This window comes from Thermobia domestica, chromosome 2, assembly GCF_964235325.1.
Source record: "Thermobia domestica chromosome 2, izTheDome1.hap1.1, whole genome shotgun sequence".
Lineage (NCBI taxonomy): Eukaryota > Metazoa > Arthropoda > Insecta > Zygentoma > Lepismatidae > Thermobia > Thermobia domestica.
In genome coordinates this window covers 339,743,720-339,769,158 of record NC_137455.1, presented here as the reverse complement: position 1 = coordinate 339,769,158, position 25,439 = coordinate 339,743,720, and the positions used below count along the sequence as shown (strand labels likewise).

At 36.1% G+C, this 25,439-nt stretch overlaps 1 protein-coding gene across 1 annotated transcript in view; it reads right to left on the bottom strand.

Moving 5' to 3' along the window:
- Positions 1 to 25,439, bottom strand: part of LOC145678735 (C3 and PZP-like alpha-2-macroglobulin domain-containing protein 8) — a 1,617,316-nt gene that overhangs the window by 654,375 nt on the left and 937,502 nt on the right. The gene's annotated exons all lie outside the window — the stretch shown is intronic.

Sequence of the window (25,439 nt, the reverse complement as noted above, 5' to 3'; positions counted from 1 at the left end):
AATTTCCATTTCTCTCACCTCACGTTTCATAATTATCCCAAAAGAAATGTTTCTGAAACTGATACTATCCATGTTTGCTAACAAGAACAAAGAAATTTTGACCTTCAATGACAAGTTATAAACAACCCAGCACTTCAACTCATATACCAATTTTGTATAAAGGTAACCAAGAAAGTTCTGTCTCTTTTTTGTGGAGGTCTGTGTTCCATTGGCCTTCACATCGTCAGTTGAATGCGAATGGAGATAAGGCGAAGGTCAGTTGTTGGTGTGAGTATTTCCAACATACTACCTGCTTATGGCTGTTCAGTTACACCGTGAACTTGCGTAAGGACAGAGTGAATATAGGTCCTCCACAGAGCGTCATAAGGGTGTGTGTGCAGTAAGAGTTCAAACTGGGTTAAAAAAAAACACTCCAGCCTGGAGGAAGATATGCCAGGCCTTTGGTGAGGGTGTCGTGACTACTCAGAAAGTGCAGCGGTGGTTTAACAAGTTGAGGGACGGTAACGACAAACTCGAAGGTGCACCACGCGCAGAAAAACTAACTCATGTACAAAATGAAGATCTTCAGGCAGAAATTGAGGCGAACAGTGGCCAGACATGTGAGAAACTGGGACTACAATTCAGTGTGAGTGGAGGAACAATTCGGCAGCTCCTTCATCAACATGGGAAGCACTACAAGTTCGATCGGTAAGTCATACATGATTTGACTCCGGGCCAGAAGGCAACGCGAGCAGTACGATGTTTCTTTGCTATCTCGTGTGAGGAAGGAGCCTTTTCTGGACAGAGCGTTGACATGTGATGAAAAATGGGTCTTGTACGAGGTTCCACTGCGCCGTCATCATTGATAAGCATCCCATGGATCGGTTCCAAAACAGCCGAAACCAGCATTGTACCAGAAGAAGGTCCTCCTGTGTTTTTGGTGGATTGCTCGGGAACTGCTACCAGTTGGTCAGATCATCAATACAACTGTCTACTGTCAGCAGTTGAGCCGTGTTCAAGAAAAACTCAAAACTGAATCGCAAAGGGATTCTCCTGTTACGGGATAACGTTAAACCCTACGTGGCTAGGATGACCCGGGACACAATTCTACGCCTTGGATGGGAACCTATTGCATCCGCCATCCTCCCTGGAGATTGCACCGTTCGATTATCACCTGTTGCATTCCTTGGACAATCACTTTAGAGGACGTCAGTTCAAATCCCTAGTAGAGGTACAAAATGCTCTTGATACCTTCTTCGCTTCACATCCCACCAAGTTCTACCGGAAGGAAATCCATGGATTTCCAGAACGTTGGCAGAAGGTCTTCGATACTGATGAGGACTATTTGTGATCTTCCAGGCACGTCGTAGGTGATATATCGATGTTCAAGGGTGGTGGGTGAAAAAGCGACTGAACGTTCTTTGTTACCTTTATACAATGAGGCCATAAAGTCAGATATCGGTGGTCAATATATTACTAGCCACAACCCGAGACAGAAAGAAGAGAGACTAGAGATTAGAGCTACTCTCACTTACAAGAGGTTCTTATAGAAGTCAGTCCCGAGTTCCTGCTTATACTGTTTGGATGCAGCGTAAATGGAAAGGATTTTAAGTAGTTCAACAATCAAATACAATAGGAAATACAGTAGGTGTCAGACTTTCCATGGTTTCCCTCCCATCGCACGACATCCCCATTTTCATCTCATTTCACCCACTGGAAAATCTACATGTTTCATTGAATGTTGTACTCAGGCTAAAGTTCCCAGCGCTTACAATTTGGGTCTCGTTAACTATGAAGAACATGATGAACATGTTAGCACAGTAGTAGAGCGCTCAGCTATGATGTAAGGGTGCAAGTTCAGTCCCAGGCCATGTAAGTTTGTGGTAGACATCATCGTATTTGTAAGTTTTCTCGAGGTTCACCCGTTTCCTCGTGGATTCTCATTCCACTATTTCTTCCATAATCATTCAATTTCATGAACCGTTTGTCTTTCTCTTAACCTAAAGCACAAAACATGAGACATTAAACGAGAAGTTTCATTTGATTTCATTTCATTTTGGCGAGGAATGATTGTATTTCATATTGAACCCTTTCTGGATAGTTTCACTCGTATGTTTATGATGCTAGAGAGAGAATACTTACCGATATAGTAATTGTTAAACTATGCATCAAGACCTTTTAAACATATATCGCTAACAGAATGGATTGGCTGCTTGTAAAGGACAACGGTACAGATATTGATAGGCCATGAACAGGGTGGGGTCCGCGGTGGCTCAGTGGTAGAGCGTTCACCTCTTGTGCTTGGGGTCCCGGGTTCGATCCCAGTCCCCCCCAAGTGAACTTTGTGGTGGACAAACACCGTGTGCGTGGGTTTTCTCGGGGTTCCCCCGTTTTCTCCCACTTTCTTCATTCCACCATTTCATTCATTACTCATCATCACCGTCTCCTTTAGCCTAGCCGGCATAACTGTGGGACGTAAAACTCAAATATTTCATTTCATTTTTTCCATGAACAGGGCAGTGGTACAGATATTCTTAAGGCACCATACCAATTAGTCGGAGTGAGGATGTTATATCATTTATAGATGTATGTTGGTCTAGATATCTTATGTTGTGTCTGTAATACAATATAGTCAAACTAACTAACCAGTCACATGACAGCAACTAAGGGCCTGAGCCGCTTCAACGCCATCTTTTAGGGACCAGCTGAAGTACGTCTAACCTAGCAATGGACACGTGATCAGTGCGCTGAGTCCTCCTGTTTCTAACAGACATAGGAGGAGCTTTCTGGACCTAGTGGACGTCGCGTTACTCTCCAAATTGCCTCACGACATCGAAAATTGGGGAAACACAGACCGGGAATCGAATCCGGAACCACGCGGACTCGAGTCCAACACTTTAACCACTAGACTAGGATGTCCCCGATTTTGACTAAATCATAAGATAATTTTAGGTATAATGATACCTGAATTGAAAAAATGCTGTTTTAATTTTGATGCTTAATTACAGAAAAGACAGCTGCGGCGCCCTAAAAATATAGTTGTAACTTTCAGTTTACCAACGTTACACGTAAGTTGAAACGTTATTGCCAATAAAGATCCATATGATACGTGAATTATCTTGTGCTTTCTTCTGGTAGAATAATGTAAATATTCCATGGAAATTTATTCATTCTACTTTAGTTAATGAATATTCTTTTGGGCGGAGAGGCCCAGTCCAACAAGCCAGTCTACCACTGATCGTTCATGAGAAAAAGGAAATAATAGTAATAATGTGGATACAACGGAGATATTTTAATACTTCCTTAGGCTTAGGCTATATGAAACCTGTTAACGCAGCGGTAGCAACGCAGAAAAGTGGGCGGGCATTCCTGTACGGGGGGCTAAATATATAGCTTCTGCATGGTATACCATATCCTTATTTCATCAGATTAAAATAGACCACTAAATTTCTCTACTTTGTATACGTACATACTACGAAAGTCGCGTTGTTAACGTGCTCAGACGCGTTGAATATTCTGAACGGTCAATTAGCGTGTTCTCGCCCCGTGTTGAAAACATTCATGTAGTCAATCCAATAGTATAGCTATTGTCTCCGTTTGGACAGGTGTTAACGCTGCGTTATTAACGGCGCGTTTCTAGCATCCTTATAGTCCAAAACTTAATACGTAGCTGTAGTGATTAGCAAGAAAACCGAACTATAATAATGAAGAGTAATGTATTATTTACATTGAGAAAAATCAGTTATCCGGACAGTATTATATTGTACAAGTAGCCCATACGGAATCCGCATGTTTACTACGGAAATATGTACGAAGCATACATTATCCAAATATGTATAATCCTCTGCCTTTCCCCCATAGATGTTATATCATGTAGCTGCAGAATATCTGACATTTAACAGTCATCCGTATATTACAAATGTATACGTATGCTACATATGTCACCTATATGTTACATACGTCCACCTGTATATGGGATCCTTACTGCCTATATACAGTCATACGGTAAGCACGTAGAGATGGAACACTTGTACGGATAGTGTTATAAAACGTACGTTTTCAGTTATACGTTTGCTCTAGACCAAAAACTACATGATTTACGCTTTTAATCTACGTTTTCATGTACGCCACGTATGTTTTTCCTCTGTATATATTAATAAACATATTTTTCTCTCCCTGTGTGTTAAGAAATAATTCAAATGATGTGAAGAGTATGTGTTGTTAAACTTTGAAGAGAAAATATAAAATTATATAAAAAAAATATTCATGTTAAAGGAAAGAAAGAAATAATATGGTATAAATAGCAAATATTAAACTGAACCATATCTCTATACCTTAAAGCGCATTATTGAGTTGATAAAATGAAAGACCAACGAAATGTAATTACTTCTGAAATGTTAAAAAAGGAGGATTATGTTAGTGAAAAGATGAAAAAATACTGTACTTATAAAGTATATGTATATATATACTCTGAAAACGTAACGTTTTCCACAAGAAAATGAAAAATGAAAAAGAGAAGCATATAATATTAAGGCGTATTGGTATAAGTTGTGATGTGAAAATTGAAACGAATAAAAAGAAAAAAAAAGATTCAATTTCCGTTTATTGGTAAAAGAAAATGAGAAGTGGAAAAAAACGAAAGTATATTAATACACTGCAAAAAAAAAAAAATCTGTCAAACTCAAAATTAGATTTAGAAACTAGAAAGGGAATGAGGGAATGTAAATAGGATCAGTCGTTTTAATACAATTGACTGTTTTTTAAAGTAGATCTTATGTAAAAAGAAATGTTAATTTATATAAGTATCTACTTACAATACAAAATCATCTTGTTTTGTGAGTATCTATATTTAATTCCTAGTTGATAATTGTCGCTGTGTTACATTAGCTGTTTCCTTTACTTATTTGAAAATTGAAAGTAATATTTCTGAACATGTATATGTTTTGCTATTTATTATATTAGAAAAAATGTTGTAATATATGTAAATAAGGTTTTAATTACTTATTTGAAATCCAAAAGTGTTTAAAATCCAAATCAGTGTCAAACACAATATACGAAGTGTGATCAAAAAGTTGGGTTTCAAAGCCTACAGTGAAATATGTATATACATTTTCATACAACTAATACAGCCAACAGATAGTACATACATTAGGTTATTTTAGTCGCCTACATCGGTTGAGACACTTATCTCATCGTGGGATGAGTTTGAAGATTCCCTCCTGGTAAAACTCATGTCCTTGTGTGTTCAGCCATATTGTCACGAAGTCGATCCATCACGATTCTGGAACTCACTAAAGGAATAATAAACCTTCTGACCGGAATATACACACCTATTTATTAAAAACTAAATTACAGTGTAACGGTTTCGACAACTTTACGTTATCTTCATCTGACACTAACTCAGAGTTAGTGTCTGATGAAGATAACATTAACTTGTCGAAACCGTTACACTGTAATTTAGTTTTTATTAAATACGTGTGTATATACTCAGGTGAGAAATGTCACGAAGCGCTGTCCCTTCTCCTCAGAAGCGAAGCGATGGCCTCCTAGGTGCTCCTTCAAGTACGGAAACAGACAAAAGTCGCTTGGAGCGATGTCTGGGCTATAGGGAGGGTGGTCGATAATGTCTCAGCTGTGTTCAAATCTGTTGATGCCGTGCTGGGTCGGCTACTGTGCTCCTCGTCGGTGACGTGTTTCTGTATCAGCCGCAAGCTTCCGATACTATTCTTCGACATACTGACGAGACATTACAGTCTCTCCGCAAGCCTCTAGTGGCTGCCGGTGAATTTCAGCCGCGGTTACATGTTTACCCCCACAGAAATCAAATAACTGAGCGCATTTCTTCGCGAGACCAGTTTTCCAAACGAGTGGCCATTTGTATTTACATAGAACTAACACCGTAGGTGACGCTTGGATGAAACTCTGCACAGTTGCCAACTCCATGTATTAAAATTATCGCACACTCCTCATTCTTCTCTATAACAAACGAAACTCCAGAAATACCGACCTTGTAACCTAAGGAATATGAAAACGTATACAAATTACAAATACACAGTGCAGCATTTAACAAGCTTTAACGCCAATCTACATGACGCATATTGCCATTAACAGGACATAACCATATGTAGATTTGAACATTACTATTTGTGTAACTGAAACTCAGTTGGGCAAACTTTTTTTTATATATAAAATGTTAAACGTGAACAGTTATAACTTTTAAATAGGCACAATTTCAATCTATAGCATACGGTGAGCTCAAAGCTATTTTTTTTTTAAGTAAGTGAAATCTTTAGTTTGACGTTCTACGATTATAATCTTTGGCCTAAGAGAGACGCATGATTACGGCAAGAGAATGATAGTGGAATGAGATGGAGAAATCGTGAGTACTCGAGAAAACCCACGGTTGGGGAACGAACCAAGGTCCTCACGCACCAAAGTAAGCGTTCTAGCGCTACGTCACTGTGTCCCCAAGCTTTTTTAAATCTAAAATTATTTCAAAGTGTTCGCTCGAGATAAAGATGATTGAAATTTTCAATATCAATTATCATATGAGTTGAAATACATGTTATTTTTCATACTTTAAAATTTCTATAAATACTGACGTTTCAAAGTGATCAATATGTTTCTCGCACTAAACTTAGTGGTTGTGGATGCTAGGCTACGATGCATAGTTATGGACATGCTTATTTATTTAACCGTAAGAAATCTTTTAAAGTGTTAAAGCAGTGTTTGAATAAAAACAAAATTATTGCCATTTGGCAAGGAATTTCTATTTCTTAAAACGGAGAAACCCATTTATTAATTTATCGCTGTTATCTTCCTCTATTGTCAAGTGTTGGAGTTATGCAGTTTACTTCCATACTAGTTATGAATATATCCACTTAATAGTGCTTTTCAACTCTTGTAGACACATGACCGAGGAGTGATAAATGAGAGAAAAATGAATGGAAGACAAAACGATCTCCACAAAAACAAATATGTGCGCAATATTCGTGCATACAATTGATTTGAAATTATTTTCACAAGGGTAGAGAGAATTGATTTAAAATGTTCCCAGTCTCTATTTAAATTCTACTATAAATACTCAAGAATTGTACGTACAGCGGGGGACACTTCTGGATGGTACAGCCATATGGAGATTTACGGCAAGAGTGCTCCACCAGTTGAGTCCAAAGTATTTGCCGGGAAGTATTGCAACCGAATTAACTTAAAAAGAAGGCGGGTGGCATAATCGCCAGGCACTGAAAATTCCCGTACACTTGGGTGAAATTCCCACTACCGTCTACAGCATCATTTTTCCAAAATGAGATGAATCTTAGACGTTTAGTTCTTATGCCAAACATACTACTTGATATTTGTCCTATTCGTGAAGATAAAGTGCAACAACAAATGAAAGCCTAATCCTGTTGCTGTTGGAATGAACTCTCTTTAAGTCGTTTGATCTGAAATGACTTTGCAGAACCTAAATAAATATTCTGTCACTTCAGGAGGGGGGGGGGGAAGAGCGAATGCTCCCCTCCTACAGTATAAAAACATATACTTTTAATCAAATGCTTAGCGAGAATGAGCCCATTGGTATAGCGCTTTTATGATTTGAAATCTTGCTCCCAAGCCATCTTTTCTCATAACTGACAACATAGGAGAACGGGAGATGCAAATATGATGAAGGAGAAATACACTCACATGTGCAAATTCAGAATTGGAGACAAAATGTTCGGATAGCATCCATATTTTGTCGAAAATTTTGATTTTGTAAGTAGACATGTAAAAGCTCACCCGAACTTGAGAGCATCCCATTACCAGTTGTTGAATTCAAGTGGAGAACTCAGTTGAGAGCATCAGATGATTAGGGAGGAAGAGAAACATCTTAAGATATGGGGAACGAACAATGGAAAAAAATACCAACTGGCCTCAACCGGACTCGAACCCTAAACCACATGATTACCATGCCACGCCTTTGCTCACTCATCCACGGAGCCACACAGAGTGAGAGACGGTCATACGTCAGGAAAAACGTTCGTTACGACCAGTGATTTATTTGTAGGGGGAAGCTAGGGAAATTCTCCGTCTCTAGTTTTTCTTTCCTTGGCACTAACTTAATTACTGTTGTCCCAGCCTGAGAAGAATATTTTCCACCTCTCTAGAAAATTTCCTAACAATTTGCATACATTTTAAGCAACACAAAACATTTATTCATCGCTGTTCTGCATAATTATACTTACACAAAGGAATTATTTCCAATTCTATGAATTCCCGTACCAAGTAAACAGAAGTACTGAGTATGAAATTCTATATCTCGCGAATAGTTTGCAGAAAATACCTAAACTAAATTTTCTATTGGGAACAGGGAGAAGCACACACGCGGGGCTTAGGAAGCAGATTGCGCCCATAAGATTTGTTTTGGTCAGTAAGGGACATAAATTTACATTCAAATGGCAAAATCACACGTTTAATTATGCTATAATTTTACTTTTGGTTTTACTTAAACTTTTTCCCGGGGTGAACCCCCGGACACATCCCAAATGAACATTTAGCCAGCGGTCCTCCTGAATTCAAATCCTGGCTACGCCCCTGCTACCAAGTGATATATTCTCTGTCACATAAGAAAATTCATGTTTTCCGTGGGATACTATCTTTTTCCCATTACTATTAGAATGAAATCGCTACACATTCCTTGCTACCGTATCGCGATTTAATTAAATGTTTTAAAAGTTTTTAATGCTCAATCCCTAACCAAATTGATAACTGCATGATCTATCTGTTTGCAGTTCACTTAAAACACTATAGAAATATCGTAATACTTAATTAAAGGAAAAACAGCTCTTTCACAGCGTGAAGCTTACGATTATTGCCATATACTTATAGCGTAGATGATTCGTGTAGCTTCTTCCGTAGCTCATTGGATCCGAGCAGAATTCTCATTCTCGCGACCCGGGTTCGAATCTTCGCCTGGTTACTTTTAATTTTTATTTTATTATTGATCAGATAGGACTCGAGTAGAAAGAAACATATGGTTACAGTTCAAGGTGTGATTCGATATTCTGCAAGTATTTATTTATTTTTTTCTTGTCAAGCGAAAAAATGAAGTAGAATTTTAGATGCGTAAAACTTCTAGATTTGATTGTTAATAAGAACTATGAATAAGATTACAGCTCAAAATAAATTGAATTCTCTTCAATTGTAGTCCATAATTAGCTATGGTCAAGGAAATGGATTTAAGCTATTTTGTGTGTGATCAGCACATTGACTTCGACCATCCCTATTTCTGGAACTAAATATCACTAATTTTGTTTTTTTTTTTCGTTTATATATAAAATTCTCATCCTTAAGTCCTTAACAAAACAGAGATTATTGTTCAAACTGTCACTATGGGATTACATTTCATTATATAAAGAAATGAAATTAACTATATATATATATATATATATATATATATATATATATATATATATATATATATATATATATATATATATATATATATAGTTAATTTCATTTCGTTATATAATGAAATGTAATCCCATAGTGACAGTTTGAACAATAATCTCTGTTTTGTTAAGGACTTAAGGATGAGAATTTTATATATAAACGAAAAAAAAAAATTAGTACATATACTTAAAAATATCGAAAATAATATGACAAATATTATGAACAATTTTATAATAGAACTAAGCAATGTTTTATAATACACTAAATTGAATGAAATACAGGGTATTTGAAGTTAGCGATAATATTGCCAGTAGATTCTGAAATACAAGTTTCTTGAACAGATAGGGACACTTCACCTTGAAATATACACCTTGAATTTGATTCTCGATAGAATCTGAAATATGTTAAGAACTTTAAACCTTGAATAACGCAACACAAGTTTGAATCCCGTGTTGTAATTGTGTCGTTACAAACTCACTCTTTTTATATAAATCAACCAATCTAAAGCCGGATCTTTGTTCAAAAAGTATTTTATCCTTTGCGTATATTTCACGGAGAACATTTAACGTCAACTTTTTATTAGCAAATGTAGCAACTGATCAAATTGAATAATGCTAAAAATAGCCTACTTCGCTTGCTAGAACTTATGTTTGGTAGAAGTTTATACATCAAATCTTTTTTTTTTTTGGTTTCTTGGTTTTTTTTTTTTTTTTTTTTTTTTTTGGTGTCTTAGGTTTCTGAATACTTCGGAAGATTTTAACAGAATCCTTGTAATTATACATTTATTTTTGCTCTGTTTGATATGAAAAAAAAAACTTCTTATGAAGAAAATGGTCTGCAGAGCTCTTTGTAGAATGTCTGTTATTAGTTGTAGTAGTTGCTTTTACTTTAGCGTCCCATTCAGCAGCGAGGCTATATGAGACATGGACTTATAGCTAAACGTGGGATCCGAAACCATAGGCTTCTACTGAGAATCGAGCTCCGTTTTTAGAAAAAAAATCTAACCACAGTCAGTTCCTACCCATTGGGGTTAGAACATAACCTATTATTATACTGGTATTTGGAAGCAGTGATAATTGGTTACGGATTTCGCAATCACACTCGTGTCCCGGCATGACCGGAACAGACCTGAAGACGACGACACGTCGTCATACGCTCGATGAATGTGTATGATACTGTTAAATATTAAAGTTAATACATCATTTTATATCAATAAATAACTTAAATAAAAAAGACAGTAACAATGCTATTAACGTATATCTACATAGTATATAAATTAAAAATACGTTGTCTATCATAACGAAAAATGGCTGAACCGTTTGAAATGAATTTTATTGACATAGTTAACCTCTAGCTTGGACTAGGTTGTTGAGATCTTGCTCGGGAGAGTACTCCCGGTAGTAGTAACTAAATACACGATTCTGATTGGTTGGCGTTATCCGTATCTTGCTACGTAGCCTGTATCTATGTATATAACAGAAGTCATATGCTTGTTGCTATCGGTTCTCGTGGTCGTGTGCGCTAGCATTGTAGGCTAGTAACAAGAATTGCTTTTGGCGTGAGTTCAAATCCGGCCGAAGGAAATTTTTCTATTTTTTTAAATCGTTCATAACACTTTTTTTCAATAAAATATGATGAAAAAAGTACTCAAAAAGGAGATTTGCTTACTTTTGGGGAGATAAGTAGTAGTGGTAGTAGTAGTACAGAAGCGAAGATATATATATATAACTTTCCATGAAATCATGAAAATAAAAAAAAGACTTCCAACTCTATTCAGAAGGTAGGTATATTGGCACGTGTCGAACCGAGTTGTTTGCTACGCGACGTTATGCCTTCAGGCAAGCTTCTGGCTATCGACTAGGTAAGTCTTAAGGACCACCATGCAGAAAGAAAGAAAGAAAAAAGTATGCTTATTTCATGGGGAGAACAAAATATAATAGTCTATCTGCTCCTTGACATTAAGTGTTTGAAACCAATGCTGTTATGAATATCCATTTTTCTAATTTCTTTAGGAGACTAAAGAGAAACGTTAATTCTCCTATATATGAAAGAAAAATATAGTATCTCATATATCACACAGATAACGAAATAAAATAGCATATTTATCTATGCCTTGGCATTAAGTGCTTTAAAATTGTTCAGAATATTTTTCCTTATTCCCATAATAAAAAGAAAAAATGAGAATTGTTAATTCCCATAGAAGAAGAAAGAAAAATATATTTATATTTATTAAACAAAAAGAATAAAATAAAATATATTTAAAATAAAATATGACTAAACTAAGTAAAACGTTTACTCTGAATAGTCTCTGCAAGTAATTTGTAGAAAATTGTCAGAAATAATGCATAAACTATATTAGTTGTCAATTAAAAGTGTAGCAAGTGATAGTTCTAAACTCAAGTAGAATATTCACTCTGCTTCATTTAAATAACAGACATTTTACAAAAATAATGATCTTTTGGCTGTATTGTAAATATTTTAGTAAATAAATAAATAAAATACATATTTATAATTTAATCATCGCAACTGGATAGCTGATTCTGTGGGTGAAGATAATGAATATTACTACAAACTGTTACAAAGGTGGGGGCCGCAGTGGCCCAGTGGAAGCCGGTGGGTGTAGCTAAGCAGCCTGTAGTGTTGTCAACGGCTCGAGCGGCTCGGCTCACGACTCAGTCACCTCAACATACCGAGCCGGTTCGAAATCCATAAAAGTGATTAGATGCTAATACAATATGAAGTATATGTTCTATAAGCCTTTCCCACAATTCTACTGCTTGGGGCTGAAACCAGTCAATACTGAACTAACTAACTAACTCTATGGCCTATGGAACCCGGAGGTTCAGTGCCGCGTTCACAAAAGCTCTCCACTGACTTCTATCCTTAGCTAATTGCATCCAGTTTCTACTTTGTATTCCTATCTCTGCGAGATCCATCTTAATATTATCCTCCCATCTGCGCCTAGGTCTTCCTAATGGTCGTTTTCCTATGGGTCTACCAGTCAAGACTTTGAAAGCGTTTCTACTTTCTTCCATTCTAGCTACATGACCTGCCCACCTAAGCCTCCTAGACTTGACAACCCTAACAATGTTGGGTAAACCGTATAAACTATGTAGTTCCTCGTTATGAAGCTTCCGCCATTCCCCATTCTCGTTCCTCTTGGGTCCGAATATTCTTCTCAGGATCCTGTTCTCAAATACTTTCAGTCTATGTTCTTCCCTCAGAGTAAGCGACCATGTTTCGCAACCATACAGAACAACAGGCATGATTATTGTTTTATATATTTTAAGCTTCAAATTCCTCGACAGAATTCGCGACGACAAGAGATTTTGAACCGAATAGTAACACGAATTCCCTGCTTTTAGTCGACATTTAATTTCTTCGTGAATATGATTTTCGTCTGTTAATATTGATCCTAAATATTTGAAAGTATCCACTTTATCAAAAGCATTATTTAATATTTTAACGCCTCCACAATTTGCCGTATTACGGTCCCGACGCACTTCCATGTATTTAGTTTTCTCTGCATTTACTTCTAAACCCATATCCCTGCAAGCGTTTAATAAGATCTCTGCATTTATTTCTACTGTTCTCCTATCATCCCCTATTAAATTTACATCATCAGCATATGCCATAACCTGGTGAATGTCGTTCAACTCTAGGCCCTGGTTGCTATCTTTGATTTTCCTTATGGCGTATTCCAGCACAAAGTTAAATAATAATGGCGACAACGCATCTCCTTGTTTCAGGCCATTTTCGACGTGGAAGCTCGTGGACAAAAATTTTCCTACCCGGACTTTACTTTGGGATTCACTTAAACATAGCTTAATTAATCTAATTAGCTTTCTCGGTATTCCAAGTTCTGTAAGAACGTTGTATAATGTTTCTCTCCTAACCGAGTCGTAAGCCTTTCTAAAATCAATAAATAGTTGATGTACCGGGGTATTGTATTCCCACTTCTTTTTGAGTATTTGGCGAATGGTAAATATTTGGTCGATAGTTGATCGATTTCGTCCAAATCCGCACTAATAATATCCAATTATTTCATCTGCGTATGGGGTCAATCTTGCTAACAGAATATTTGAAAGGATTTTATAGGATGTTGACAGAAGAGAAATACTGAGGTCGTCCCTGGCTGAAAACTGTTCCGCGAAGACATCTTTAAACAAATCCCATTTTTATGGAACATAGTGAAATTGATCAAAGACAAGCGCTACAATTCGACTCAACTTACAATTGTGTGTATGTGCGGCCGTTTGCCTGTTCCACAACTATCTTTTATTGTTTTGGATTCATTTTAATGAAAATTGGCTTATGGTTTCAACTAATAATCCTATTGTTTGGGATTTAACTCTATCAAGAATAAGGGGTGAAAGCTAAAACACTCACCCTTTGCACATACACATATAAAACAATTTTGTGTTATAGGCAAAACAACTTGAAGATCATTTGATTAGACAAAACATAGGCTATTTTTACTTTAGGCCATCCGCATCATTCGAATTGGTTGCGGGTGAAATTGGCAATGGATAAGCGCGTAAAAAGGACCAAGTTCCTCTGAACTTCGAAACTTGGTTATTTAAATATTATAATAAAATATGTTTAAAAATAACTTCCACCATATTGAGTCAATTTGATTCAATATGGCGTATATTTTCTTTGGGGCTTCTCGATCATCCCTATTAAACGAAGTCAATTGGGGTCAAGAGAAAAATGAAATTAATTTGTTATTGGGAAACAGTAATGAAACTAGATAAGAATTTCATTACCTGGATCCGGTATGACCTAACAAACCTGGAGACGATGGAAATGAAAGTGCCTACGACAGAGTTAAAGAAGCCCTAACCGTTTCTGTTGATCTAGTGGGTAGCGTGTGCGCCTGTGGTTCGTTTAGTCTGGGATTCGATTTTCGTTAGGAGATCATTAAAACTTTACTTCAAGAAACATTAGTTTCGTTGATGATCCGTCTTCTTTAGCCTAAAGGACTTTATCGTGGAACGTTAAACTAATTTTTCATTAATGTTCATTTAAGTTTTAAGTGGAATTATAACAACAAGATTCTGCTTTCTCTTCTTACTAAATTTATATTTGCCTTTCTTGTTTGATGAATGCGTCTGTGTGTGTCAAAACATTGCATTGAAAGATAACTGCAAGGTCTGTAAGAGTATAAGCGCTTGAGAATAACAGAAAAGATAAGTTATTTGATGTTAAGCGATTGTCAAAATTCAATCAAGCGAGCCAGTAAAATTTGTCTTGTAGAATGTACAGGGTGGGGAACGGGGGTTATTGCTACACGATCCTATTGAAATGGTCAAAGCAAGGAAGTAATTTAACTGTTTACAATGAATTTTGAACATACGTAGTTAATACGTGAATTGACTGGGATAGCTTTTATCATTCGCTGTTTTTCTGGGAGAGGAAAGGGGCTTAAATATTTCCCAAATAACATTTTCGTACACTTATTCTTCTCGTGTGGAGAGTGGAAATTGTAATTAGTTGGTTGATAATTTTTAAACTGATGTGAACAGTTGAAAATCCAGACGAATGCAACTATGTGTCTAATTATTTTTACATATTTCTTTTTAAACCCTGGGTTTACAGTTATACTCAGTCAATAATTTTAAATTAATTGTTGATTCTATTGCTTTGAAAATCCAGACGAATGCAACTAAGTGTCTAATTATTTTTACATATTTCTTTTTAAACCCTGGGTTTACAGTTATACACAGTCAATAATTTTAAATTAATTGTTGATTCTATTTCATGAGTTTTAGAATATATTTAACTACTATAGATGCGCACGAGACAAGATTTGAGGCTATCTCGTCTCGAAAATGTGCTGTAAAAGTGATGTCTCGACTCGAAAAACGTATATTTTTCTATTGGAAGAGCTGTGTCTCGACTCGAATTTTCTCAGGAAAATTCTGTCTCGACTCGACTCGTGCGCATCCCTATTAACTACTTTGCCAAGCTTATATTAAGGACCCATAGGCCCAATTTTTAGAAGCTAAAAATCTGAAATTTAATTATATGTCACGATGCTTCAGCGAGAAATGAACTTTTATATCCAGCATTGTGATTCTCATTGTGGCTTTTTTAATTGCAACGCATCACGGATCACACCAATCACTTTCTCATAATCCTATGAGCTCTAAGACTGATGGATTGAATGGTTAGAATTTTAACTTAACTTGCAGCACCAAGACTATATGAGACATGGGCCTACAGCCTAACGTGTTATCCCAAACCAGATAAACTCACACTGGAAATCGAACCCAGGTCTTCCGCACCGAACACTAAGATAGAGTGTACTTCCATTTTTTCATTTATCGTTGCATAATAATAAAATGTTACATTTCCTCTGAATCTGACACGAACTTTTCCAGGTATAATACAAGGTTCCAGGACACATACGGCCTTTAATGATAATAACACTAGTTTATTAACCATATTTTGGTTAAATACAGGACATGGTTTATTTTTCCAACATGCTTAAAGATCTAATAGACTGACGCGGATAGCTCATATTTTTTTCTTTCCTCTCTTTGTTTTCACAAACAGACCAATATTTCATTGACATAATGTGTCAGAACTTAGTAGAAGAAGCAAAATGCTTCACTTCACAGGTAAACCAAAGACAAGACACGCATTTCAAACGACCTTCAGGCGATATTGCTTTGCCTTTCTTTGCCTCTAGCGTTTAGTGATGACTCATTGAATAAGTAGTTGCTTACTACTGAAGGAAATTTCATTGGGTGAACAGCAGGGTGGATTGATTTAAATCAATGTGATTTAAATCACGAATTTAACCAAGATTTAAATCACTTGATGTTTTGAATAAAAGTCGTTGGTTTAAATCAAAATCCGAAATAAATTAATTTAAAGTGAAAATAAGTAAAATCCCGTTTCTGTTCTGTTATTTCGATTATGGAAGATAATAAGAAAATACAATGAGACTCAAATTATGTAAGCACAATATGAAAACGAGTATCATGCAGAGGATGATTAGAGAAAATCCCGTTTTGAACGGGTAACGGGTGAATCCTGCTTTCTTCTCTTAGTACCATAAGGTTTTCAAATCGTTAAAACTGTTCCAACGGAGAAATCATCATGAAAATTTAAGACGAAAGTTCTTTTGTGCCCACGTCTATTTGTTTGTTTTCAGGTAATAGGGTCGTATTTAGGAAAGCTCGATCCCCTCTGCGAAAAAAAATAATAGATTTTAAAACTTCAGGCGAAATTTATGTACTAAATACATAGAAGTTATTCGGGATCGTAATACGGCAAATTTTGGATGCGTTAAAAAAATAATAATTCTTTTGATAAAGTGAACACTTTCAAATATCTAAGATCAATATTAACAGACGAAAACGATATTCACGAAGAAATTAAATGTCGACTAAAAGCAGGGAATTCGTGTTATTATTTAGTTCAAAATCTCTTGTCGTCGCAAATTCTGTCGAGAAATTTGAAGCTTAAAATATATAAAACGATAATCATGCCTGTTGCTCTATATGGTTGCGAAACATGGTCGCTATCTATGAGGGAAGAGCATAGACTGAAAGTATTTGAGAACAAGATCCTCAGACGAATATTCGGACCTAAAAGGAACGGGAATGGGGAATGGCGGAAACTTCATAACGAGGAACTACATAATTTGTACGGTTTACCAAACATTGTTAGGGTCATCAAGTCTAGGAGACTCAGGTGGGCAGGTCATGTAGCCAGGATGGAAAAAAGTAGGAACGCTTTCAAAGTCTTAACTGGAAGACCAATCGGAAAACGACCATTAGGAAGACCTACGCGCAGATGGGAGGACAACTTTTAGATGGATTTCGCAGATATAGGAATACAAATTAGAAACTGGATCCAGTTGCCTAAGGATAGAAGTCAGGGAAAGCTGTTGTGAACGTGGAATTGATCCTATGGGTTCCATACGCCATAGAGTTAGTTAATTTTAGGCGAAATTTATGGACTTTATATGTATTTCGTGCGGCTAGCTAGTTTCGATTTTTTTTTTTAAATATGGTCCTGCCAAACATCAGTAACTTTCGCAAAAAGAAAAGTGTCATATTGATAAACGTTGCTGTAAGTTTTTTCCTTAATGCTTGAGACACATTGTTTGGGATTGAAATAGGTAAACGATTGGGGATTAATTCAAAATTAAATCCCAATACTTCCACCTAAATGACATAATTAACATTTAATACTAATTTCTAATGCCTTTTCTGTAGTTCGCGACTTGTATTATACGAGGAGAAAGTTTTGATTCAAATAAAACAATCGATTTAAATTTAAAACATCAACAAAAATGATATTTAAAAAAACATGATTTTTTCACCCTGGTCAACAGTCTCACATCCAAAAACAAATAAAAAGATCCACACTCTTCATATTATTTTGTCAAAAATAGAAAAAGAGTTTAGTTAGAGTTATATTTATATTTGCGGGTAGTAACTTGCTTCTTTACAAAAATAAAATTAATAATACTCACAATGAACATGCATCAATAAATAAATCAACACATAATATTACTCTGATCCTTAACACACGCCTTCACATTCATACATCCTGTGGAGTATTTCGTTTGTGATTCTAATGTCAGCAAAAGTGCCTAGAACTAAAGACGCTTTGGAGTTAACTGCCGCTCAAAAAGGCGAAATTATTGGCCGTGCTGCTAATGGTGAGAAATTGTCTCTCATTGCTAAAGATTTTGGGTGTGATCCTAGAACCGTGAGGAAGTGGCTGGATCGTCATGGGGAGCAGGGAAACAGAGAATGGACTAAGTCAAGACCCAGAAGTGGAAGACCGCGGGCAATATCAAAGACCCAAGATGAAGCTCTCGTTGAAGAAGTACAGAACCATCCTTTGCATCATCGGTCTGTGTTGAGAGACAAAGCTGTTGAACTAGGATGTTCACACAAGACAGTAAGGCAACGGTTTACTGCGGCTGGACTCCATCACGCACAACCAGCTATGAGAACTATTTTGACAGATTACCACAAGGAAAGGCGTTCAGAATGGGCTAAGAAGAACGTGAGTCTTCCACAAGCCTAATGGTATCTCGTCATCTGGTCTGACGAGAAGGTGTTCCTCTCTGATCTGCAAGGGAGAATGATATTATACAGGCCACGCGGGACACGATACTTCCACAACATGTCATTCGTACCGAACATTCGAGACGAGTTTCAGCTCATTTTTGGGGCTATATGACAGCTGAAGGTCCGGGCGAGATCGTTCCTGTTCCTGGACGAATGACTAGTGCGACTTATATCCAAGTACTGGAGGATACACTGCTTCCTTCTCTACACGAAAAATTTCCAGAACAAGAGGAATTCGTGTTTATGGAAGACAACAGCGGTGTTCATACCTCGAGGCAAACTCAAGCATGGTTGGAAGATCATCCAGAGCTAATATGTATAGAATGGCCTCCTCGATCGCCAAACCTTAACCCCATAGAACATCTTTAGGCGTTAATGGTTCAAGAATGGGAAGAACGTCGACAAGACCGTAACAAAGGAATTCTTGAGGCACATGAATAGAACTCTGGAATAATATCCAACAACATGCAACTATATTCTCGAATCTTGTAGCTAGTATACCTAATAGTTTGGGTGACGTTATAGAAGCAGAAGGTGACTACATAAAATACTAGAATTCTTTCATTTCCAAATTTTTGCCTTTTATTGATCTTTTCTTCTTTTGTTGAATGGTAAAGAACTTATACATTTCATTTTTGTTCTCAATTAACCTAAAAGACATTTGAAGCTGGATTAAATGTCTTACGTTTTCTTCATCAAATTCAACTTTGATTTTATTTTCATCCCAATTAATGTTCAAGAGACCTTTGGAGCTAAAGTTAAATATTTCATTTCATTTTTAGAAAAATTAGTTTTAATTTTATTTTTTCCTAATTAATGCCGAAAAGACATTTGGGGCTAGAATTATATATTTTATTTCTTCTTTACAAAATAACGTTTTATCACCACTACTTGTGCTGTGTGTTAAAGAAGCGAGCGGATTTCTTTTCAACTTTTACATTTACATTATCTTTCTCTTCATCAGTTTCAGTCCCTACCAACAATAGTAGTTCTTACACTTTCAAAAAAAAAAAAAAAATGTTGCTTCATGAAATCAGGTTTAACAAAAGCACAGAAGATATCGTAAAATGTAATCTTGAAATTGGCTTAATTTCCCCAACTCTCATGCATAACAGCATAAACAATAGACCTAACTACAGCCTGAAAGAAAAAATACCTACTATTTCATGAAAATTGGGAACTTTGGAGAAAAAATGTTGTTAACAGTTTCACGAAATGAAATTAATTCACCTTTTTTTCCTCCAACTTCAACTCAAAACAATAACTTTATGCCTCTAATTTCAAACAAAACACATTATGTTTCACAAAACTCTAATTTGCACGAAATATTTCTTCTTACATGACAAGAGGAATGAAATTTACTCCTTTATTATTGGCCAATTATAATTCCAAATAGCGGAGTTAATTGAAAACCTACAAAATATTTGGAATTTTCTAAAGGAACATGATTGGGAGGGGGCGATTGGTCATTCTTGACTGATTTTACCCCTGAAAGTGTGGCTTGTTCATAAACTCCAAATTACACTCGCACCATATTCTTTAAAAATTAAATACTTTTTACAGAAGTTATACTGGATCTTTTTAAAACGGCAGGGTAAAGTAATTCAACCTCTAATTCTTGATAGCCGGCTTACTTCCGTCTCCTCCCACATTATCATTCCACCAAGTCTACCATCATAATTCACATCCCTCAATCATCGCCCCCCTTTGTCTACAGGGCATAATCTTTGGACGTAAAACTGAAAAAGTTAATTTCATTTTTCTCTTGACCCCAATTGACTTCGTTTAATAGGGATGATCGAGAAGCCCCAAAGAAAATATACGCCATATTGAATCAAATTGACTCAATATGGTGGAAGTTATTTTTAAACATATTTTATTATAATATTTAAATAATCAAGTTTCGAAGTTCAGAGGAACTTGGTCCTTTTTACGCGCTTATCCATTGCCAATTTCACCCGCAACCAATTCGAATGATGCGGATGGCCTAAAGTAAAAATAGCCTATGTTTTGTCTAATCAAATGATCTTCAAGTTGTTTTGCCTATAACACAAAATTGTTTTATATGTGTATGTGCAAAGGGTGAGTGTTTTAGCTTTCACCCCTTATTCTTGATAGAGTTAAATCCCAAACAATAGGATTATTAGTTGAAACCATAAGCCAATTTTCATTAAAATGAATCCAAAACAATAAAAGATAGTTGTGGAACAGGCAAACGGCCGCACATACACACAATTGTAAGTTGAGTCGAATTGTAGCGCTTGTCTTTGATCAATTTCACTATGTTCCATAAAAATGGGATTTGTTAAAGATGTCTTCGCGGAACAGTTTTCAGTCAGGGACGAATAATTAACTTCCTCAGTATTGACTGATTTCAGGCCCAAGCAGTAGAATTGTGGGAAAGGCTTATAGAACATATACTTCATATTGTATTAGCATCTAATCACTTTTATGGATTTCGAACCGGCTCGGTATGTTGAGGTGACTGAGTCGTGAGCCGAGCCGCTCGAGCCGTTGACAACACTACAGGCTGCTTAGCTACACCCACCGGCTTCCACTGGGCCACTGCGGCCCCCACCTTTGTAACAGTTTGTAGTAATATTCATTATCTTCACCCACAGAATCAGCTATCCAGTTGCGATGATTAAATTATAAATATGTATTTTATTTATTTATTTACTAAAATATTTACGATACAGCCAAAAGATCATTATTTTTGTAAAATGTCTGTTATTTAAATGAAGCAGAGTGAATATTCTTCTTGAGTTTAGAACTGTCACTTGCTACACTTTTAATTGACAACTAATATGATAGACAACGTATTTTTAATTTATATACTACACCTAACTACTACTAACGTGTATGTAGATATACGATAATAGTATTCCTACTGTCTTTTTTATTTATTTATTGATATAAAAATGATGTATTAACTTTAATATTTAACAGTATCATACACATTCATCGTGCGTATGACGACGTGTCGTCGTCTTCAGGTCTGTTCCGGTCATGCCGGGACACGAGTGTGATTGCGAAATCCGTAACCAATTATCACTGCTTCCAAATACCAGTATAATAATAGGGTATGTTCTAACCCCAACGGGTAGGAACTTACTGTGGTTAGATTTTTTTTCTAAAAACGGAGCTCGATTCTCAGTAGAAGCCTATGGTTTCGAATCCCACGTTTAGCTATAAGTCTATGTCTCATATAGCCTCGCTGCTGAATGGGACGCTAAAGTAAAAGCAACTACTACAACTAATAACAGACATTCTACAAAGAGCTCTGCAGACCATTTTCTTCATAAGAAGTATTTTTTTTTTCATATCAAACAGAGCAAACATAAATGTATAATTACAAGGATTCTGTTAAAATCTTCCGAAGTATTCAGAAACCTAAGACACAAAAAAAAAACCAAGAAACAAAAAAAAAAAAAAAAAAGATTTGATGTATAAACTTCTACCAAACATAAGTTCTAGCAAGCGAAGTAGGCTATTTTTAGCATTATTCAATTTGATCAGTTGCTACATTTGCTAATAAAAAGTTGACGTTAAATGTTCTCCCTGAAATATACGCAAAGGATAAAATACTTTTTGAACAAAGATCCGGCTTTAGATTGGTTGATTTATATAAAAAGAGTGAGTTTGTAACGACACAATTACAACACGGGATTCAAACTTGTGTTGCGTTATTCAAGGTTTAAAGTTCTTAACATATTTCAGATTCTATCGAGAATCAAATTCAAGGTGTATATTTCAAGGTGAAGTGTCCCTATCTGTTCAAGAAACTTGTATTTCAGAATCTACTGGCAATATTATCGCTAACTTCAAATACCCTGTATTTCATTCAATTTAGTGTATTATAAAACATTGCTTAGTTCTATTATAAAATTGTTCATAATATTTGTCATATTATTTTCGATATTTTTAAGTATATATATATATATATATATATATATATATATATATATATATATATATATATATATAGATATATATATATAGTTAATTTCATTTCTTTATATAATGAAATGTAATCCCATAGTGACAGTTTGAACAATAATCTCTGTTTTGTTAAGGACTTAAGGATGAGAATTTTATATATAAACGAAAAAAAAAACAAAATTAGTGATATTTAGTTCCAGAAATAGGGATGGTCGAAGTCAATGTGCTGATCACACACAAAATAGCTTAAATCCATTTCCTTGACCATAGCTAATTATGGACTACAATTGAAGAGAATTCAATTTATTTTGAGCTGTAATCTTATTCATAGTTCTTATTAACAATCAAATCTAGAAGTTTTACGCATCTAAAATTCTACTTCATTTTTTCGCTTGACAAGAAAAAAATAAATAAATACTTGCAGAATATCGAATCACACCTTGAACTGTAACCATATGTTTCTTTCTACTGGAGTCCTACCTGATCAATAATAAAATAAAAATTAAAAGTAACCAGGCGAAGATTCGAACCCGGGTCGCGAGAATGGGAATTTTGCTCGGATCCAATGAGCTACGGAAGAAGCTACACGAATCATCTACGCTATAAGTATATGGCAATAATCGTAAGCTTCACGCTGTGGAAGAACTGTTTTTCCTTTAATTAAGTTTTACGATATTTCTATAGTGTTTTAAGTGAACTGCAAACAGATAGATCATGCAGTTATCAATTTGGTTAGGGATTGAGCATTAAAAACTTTTAAAACATTTAATTAAATCGCGATACGGTAGCAAGGAATGTGTAGCGATTTCATTCTAATAGTAATGGGAAAAAGATAGTATCCCACGGAAAACATGAATTTTCTTATGTGACAGAGAATATATCACTTGGTAGCAGGGGCGTAGCCAGGATTTGAATTCAGGAGGACCGCTGGCTAAATGTTCATTTGGGATGTGTCCGGGGGTTCACCCCGGGAAAAAGTTTAAGTAAAACCAAAAGTAAAATTATAGCATAATTAAACGTGTGATTTTGCCATTTGAATGTAAATTTATGTCCCTTACTGACCAAAACAAATCTTATGGGCGCAATCTGCTTCCTAAGCCCCGCGTGTGTGCTTCTCCCTGTTCCCAATAGAAAATTTAGTTTAATTATTTTCTGCAAACTATTCGCGAGATATAGAATTTCATACTCAGTACTTCTGTTTACTTGGTACGGGAATTCATAGAATTGGAAATAATTCCTTTGTGTAAGTATAATTATGCAGAACAGCGATGAATAAATGTTTTGTGTTGCTTAAAATGTATGCAAATTGTTAGGAAATTTTCTAGAGAGGTGGAAAATATTCTTCTCAGGCTGGGACAACAGTAATTAAGTTAGTGCCAAGGAAAGAAAAACTAGAGACGGAGAATTTCCCTAGCTTCCCCCTACAAATAAATCACTGGTCGTAACGAACGTTTTTCCTGACGTATGACCGTCTCTCACTCTGTGTGGCTCCGTGGATGAGTGAGCAAAGGTGTGGCATGGTAATCATGTGGTTTAGGGTTCGAGTCCGGTTGAGGCCAGTTGGTATTTTTTTCCATTGTTCGTTCCCCATATCTTAAGATGTTTCTCTTCCTCCCTAATCATCTGATGCTCTCAACTGAGTTCTCCTCTTGAATTCAACAACTGGTAATGGGATGCTCTCAAGTTCGGGTGAGCTTTTACATGTCTACTTACAAAATCAAAATTTTCGACAAAATATGGATGCTATCCGAACATTTTGTCTCCAATTCTGAATTTGCACATGTGAGTGTATTTCTCCTTCATCATATTTGCATCTCCCGTTCTCCTATGTTGTCAGTTATGAGAAAAGATGGCTTGGGAGCAAGATTTCAAATCATAAAAGCGCTATACCAATGGGCTCATTCTCGCTAAGCATTTGATTAAAAGTATATGTTTTTATACTGTAGGAGGGGAGCATTCGCTCTTCCTACCCCCCCCCCTCCTGAAGTGACAGAATATTTATTTAGGTTCTGCAAAGTCATTTCAGATCAAACGACTTAAAGAGAGTTCATTCCAACAGCAACAGGATTAGGCTTTCATTTGTTGTTGCACTTTATCTTCACGAATAGGACAAATATCAAGTAGTATGTTTGGCATAAGAACTAAACGTCTAAGATTCATCTCATTTTGGAAAAATGATGCTGTAGACGGTAGTGGGAATTTCACCCAAGTGTACGGGAATTTTCAGTGCCTGGCGATTATGCCACCCGCCTTCTTTTTAAGTTAATTCGGTTGCAATACTTCCCGGCAAATACTTTGGACTCAACTGGTGGAGCACTCTTGCCGTAAATCTCCATATGGCTGTACCATCCAGAAGTGTCCCCCGCTGTACATTGTTGGCTTATTTTATTGCAAGTGTAGGGAAGAGTGAGGGAATCATGCGCAGGGAAAATTATGCGCACCACCTTTCTGAAGTTACAAGCCAGAGAATGAGCTTTCGATTGATGCTACAACCTAGCGGTTGTCACAGGAATTACTGCCACATTGAGCTTTTCGCGTCAGTTGTGTTGTGTGGGACAAGTGGGTGTTCGTTTATTTGTCCTTTCTTGTTATTTTGCTGTTGAGGAATATAAGGAGGTATATCTTAACTTTTTACTCTACTGTTTTGAACTATGTTTGTTTCGATAATGCATGACCTTGTCTGTACACATGTCTACTTGTGAAGTAGACTCTTTAATATTTTTCTACTAAGTAAGGTTTGTTCTGTAAGGTTGGTGTGGGACAATGGTGCGCTTCAGAGGAAGGGTGCGGACTATTACCCAATATACGTAATTGAGTGAGCAGAATTCCTCCAAACGACATTAAAGGTGAAACATGTAATGACTCCAAGATTTCGATTTTGTTCGCTGATGCTTAGAAATTAAACAGAAAAACTGAGAATAATCCCTCTCTCAGGAGAGTTTGAGAAACGCTCTGGACGCTGTCAAAAAATGAAAGAAGAAAAAATAT